Here is a 5,293-nt window from a genome sequence, read left to right on the forward strand (position 1 = left end):
AGTTAGCAATTTTGATGTAATCAGCAAGTTTTATCTTATAAAATAGGATTATGTTACTTCAATACGTGATCAAATCGATGACATCTGATACCCAAACATGCCTGCTTTTGCGGAAAAAAAGTGTTCTCTCATATAAAATAAACATGTTATTTCGATATGTAAACATTGCAAAAATAAGCGTGTTTTTGAGTCATAAATTTTGATGTCATCATTTTTTCTAATAAAGTGGTGGGGTTAGGCGGTATTTAAGAAGGCTTTTACGTGACATCCCATTACTCGACTTTTAACCGTGGTTCAAGAAGACGTAATGTATACTAACAGAAAGTGCAACAGCGAGATGAAAACTGCACGCAACAAGTAAGTAAACTGTTACATTACTTGGCTTTTGTTTTGTTTTTTACACATACGTCATTCACTTGTGTTTTTTTAAAGTGTACAAACTGCGTCTTCATCACATCAGGCAACTCGCATTTTGGGAAGACGATACGCGCTAACGTCAACAGAATACAAACACATTGAAATTGGAATAAGTATTGGCTCAATTTCTTATGTGGAGATAGTTATTGGAGATAATCATGGAAATTCAATGCTTCTAACATTTTCTACATGGCAAACGATCATCCAGAAGCAAACAGATATTCACCAACTACTACAATCGACAGAAGCATCTGCTACAGTGTGGCTTCGCGATTTAGCGCTCAATATCGTTATTATTCGCGACGCACGAATTGTTAAATTTACATTAAACGACAAGTGTTTGTACATGAAACCACCGACCGTAAAATTTTTGTTAACTTTGAATTCATGTATTGAAAACATGTATTACTGGTTGGCTGAACACACTCATGTAGTAAACACAAAGTTTGCGCACTTTGTTCGCGTTCTACGAGAACAGAATATTACTGATGTATGCAACGCTGCAAAAGCGATATGTGACAGTGGAGTGTATGACAATAACGCAATCATAGATTGCGAGTTGTTGGCATGTGTTGTAAAAGATATTGTGCGCGAGACGTGTAAATAATATCTATCAATTGTGTGCTGAATAAAATTTGTAGTTAATATTACATCTTTGTTATTTCTCTCTCACCCTACCTACAATGTCGCTTGCACTGCGTCTTATGTTACAATATATCATATGTACAAATTGTGCGGTTTCTAATTCTGTGACTCAGCATTTTTAGGAAACAATATATTACATAGATTACTTCGCACTAAAATAAAAAAAAGCACCTTTGTACGTTTTCGCTAAAAACTGCAACTCTGCACCTTTAACTGCGTATAATGTTACATATCGCTATATTAAACATAAAAAGTAAATACACAAAATTTGGAAATTTATTTCGTGAAAATATATATGATACATGTAAATATTATTTTTCATGAAGAAACTTTGCACACTCTTGCTAAAACTCTGCAACTTTACGCGCGTATATTGTTACATACTGCGGCACATGCTGAAAGACATATGTGTAATAATACATAGCTGCTGTAAGTTATTCCGTAGAAAATTTATACATAGAAACAATCTTAATAAAATGGAAATATAAAAAAATGAATAATAAAGTAGGGTTTGTTACTTTGCGCTAAAAAATTAAAACACCGCAACTGTGCACGTTCTCGCTAAAAAAACTGCAACTTTACGCGCACTGCGTATAATGTTACATACCGCGACACATGCTGAAAACATATTTCTTGTAGTCGTCTTATTGGTACGCAACATTAAAAGAAAATTTTACATATATCAGAGTAGAGTGTACGACAGTAGCGCGATTATAAATTGCGAATTATTGGCATGCGCTTTGAAAGGTGTTATATATGATGCATGTAAATAATAGTTTCCATTATAAATAAAATTTAAAAAAGTGAATACTACGTCTTTGTTATTTCTTGCTAAAACAATTGCAATTCTGCAACTTTCCGTCTCGCTAGAAACTGCAACTCTGCAACTTTGCGCATAGTGCGTATTTTTTGATGTGACAAAATCGATGATATCTGATATCCGACAGAAGTACAATTTGCTAAATTTATGAGTCATATGTAACAATTAATACACAGTCATATGCGCAATCGTTATTTTCTACTACGCAGTTAGCAATTTGTGCTGACACCAGCATTTTTTTAACTTTAAACAACTGCAACTCTGCAACTTCACGCGCACTGCGTATAATGGTACCGCGGCACATGCCAAAAAAATATATTCTGTAGAAATATATAATGCATGTAAATCATATATTTCATGAATAAACTTTAAATATAAAAAGTAAATATTACGTCTTTGTTATTTCTCGCTAAAACAATTACTTCGCGCTAAAATAAAAAAATGCAATTTTGCAACACTCTTGCTAAAAAATTGCAACTCTGCAACTTTACGCGGTGTATAATGTTACATACCGCGGCACATGTCGAAAGACATGTGCACCAATACATAGTTGCTGTTTGTTCATATATATAACAACATATATTTCTTGGAGTTGCCATAGTGTTGCGCAATATTAAAAAATGCTACTTTGCGCTAAAAGTAAAACTGCAACTGTGCACGTTCTCGCTAAAAAAATGCAACTCTGCAACTTTACGTGCACTGCGTATAATGGCACGTGCCAAAAAAAGATATGTACAATAGATGTAAAAGAAAAGAAAGAAATCTACCAAAGTTTTTTTATGCAACCAGTCAATTTTAGTTTTTTTAAGTGTGAAATTATCCACATTGATTGATAAATCCAAAAAGAGTAAATAACGTGCAATATGTTAGCAATTTGCGCGTTATTTAGTGGTATATTGGATAGATATTAGATAGTTTCTTGTGCGCAATATGCACGCGTGTGCGCGATAAAATATGTTCACAAACAAAATTCAGGCAAATCACATACAAGATTTACATATTTAACGCGCGCAAACTTTACGCGCAAGAAATGTTATTTAGGCATATAGTATTAGTTTGAAAGACTTATAGAGCCTAAGAGTAATCTCTATTTATCACTAATTGTTAAATAATAAAAGTTATTAACTTTTGTGTTTGCAGTATTTTGCAACTAAGTATTAGAAGGTCGAATCCGAAAACCAATTTTCTCTAAGTTTCACGGTTCTCGAGATATTTCAATTGTTTCCACTCGTCAGCGTTAGTTGAAGGTCGCTTAGGTGAAGGTACCTATGAGACTAATTTTTGGTTATCTCAATTGTTTTACGAGATATCAGTAAATTTAGAAAATCACTGTGTCTCGGTGATGACGTCATTCCCGTATACACAGTATGTATATATTCGTTTTTCGTCCACAGCGTTGTAAGTTCGTTTTCGGAGAGTTCCCAAACTCAGAAGTACACGTGGACTATATGTATATATGTCCTCAGAAAACCGTAAGTGGGGACACTTTACGTTTGTTTTAACATGGGCTACTATATCTATATGTATGAAGTAGTTTGAAATCTTACGAGTAAGCCTTTCGTATAAGTCATACGTTAAAATATATATATATATATAGTCCACATAGCAAATCCTATGTATAAACATCTACAGTATAAAACTCTACAAATGTATAGTGTATAACCACTTATAGTATAAGACGCGTTAATTATGTATGTCGTGGCGAAACTTTTTACGACATTCAGGCGCCGTTCAATGTCAACCGACATTCCTGAAGCATGAAGCAAGTAGCCGGTAAATCCGCTTCAAAGCCGAAGTGGCGCGCCAAAGCGACGCCGTTTAGTTAATCTATTCTGTAAAAAAATACGAACACTTTGTATTTCGCCGAGGCGAGCTCGTTTCTTCTTATCTTATCAACATGCGACATTCCTAAGTCTTGAGCTTAGTCCTAGCCATGAGAGTGTTCCAACTTCCACTATTCGGTACCACCACGGTATTTCCCCGGGATTCCTCACTACAGCTTAGGCATGATTAGTGAATTTCTACTGTAGACAGTCTCTAGACCGTTCTCATTGGGTATCCTACCACGCTTTCCTTAGCGACGAAGCGTCACTTCGATTCAAGAGTTCAAACTGCTAACACAGTTTAGTTATCCACTTCACTTCAAACTGCTAACACAGTTCAGTTTTACTCATCGCTTCAAACAGTTAACATATCCTTTCTATACAGTGGAAACTCAGTTCTTAAAAAAAAACGCAACGTAGTTTCAAGCAGCATACAGTCAATCCTTATTCGACGAGTTCCAAGCGTTTATATCCAAGCTCATCTTACTTCAGCAAAGCTCAAGCAAGTTAAACAAATATAATCTACACAAATAATCGTAAGTTAATTAATTAATCATAATCACAAACAGTCACATGTAATCAACTCTGATTTATAACGATTAATGTTAGTTCATGTATTCAGTTAATCACTATTAATCATAAAGAATATACGTTTTGCTTATTTCATATCAAAACTTTTCAGTTATTTTATTATATATTCAATATACTTTAATTACCTAACCAAAGGGAAGGCGCTTACCGCGTATTCTCTCTCCAAAAGAGGCGCTCAAAGGCGTATCTCTAACTTCCCTTCCCTGAAAGGCGCTGACGCGTATTCCAGATTTCCGAGCATCTTTTCTCAACGAAAGAATAACGGCGCTAAAGCGTAGTTACCTTTCGTTATCTGTGATCTCGCTTAATTAATTTATTGTATTTTAGCAAAAACGGTGACAATTTTACAATATTGTGCGCGTTCGGTATCAAGCTAGTTTCCGTGTTCCCGACTTTTTGCGTTAAATGTTTCAAGTAAACGACGATTTGGTGTTTTGCGGCATTATTTCCGGATACGTTCATACGATCACTCGCAAGTTGCATTGTGACGCGTGCGTCACTTTCTCAGTCAGAACAGTTTGAGTCTTTTCAGTGTCATTCACGCGCGTTCCTAGGCATCGATTTTGTCGTGTTTCTTCAGTGCGCAGGTTGCAACGCTAGCTTGGTAGAACTCTGTCCGGTCGAGCTTTGCAATTTATGTCAAAGGCGTGATGGATAAATTTATTTGCGTTAGTACTTAATAAGTCTTTTAGCCGTGTCGATAAGTCGTTGTCACATTTCTGCATCTTCTGTAGATGCCAAGGCACTGCAGGCGCAAGGCCAAAGCGGGTTGGGTGGTACAAAAGCAGCGTAGACTTTTGGAATGAGTCAAAGAAGCTACTCTCAGAACCGCTTCCAGGCTACCCTAAAACAATCAAATTCCGCTCCTGTGATAACTGTCCGCGAGGTGATAGCAGCCGCTTCAGAGGGGCGGGTTCCGTTTGACCACAGTACGATTCGACACCGCTCGATTCGACACAGATTTATTCGACACCAAATTATTCGACACCGTACGATT

The sequence above is a fragment of the Pseudomyrmex gracilis genome, unplaced genomic scaffold (genome assembly GCF_002006095.1).
Source record: "Pseudomyrmex gracilis isolate BER0280 unplaced genomic scaffold, ASM200609v1 scaffold_1205, whole genome shotgun sequence".
Lineage (NCBI taxonomy): Eukaryota > Metazoa > Arthropoda > Insecta > Hymenoptera > Formicidae > Pseudomyrmex > Pseudomyrmex gracilis.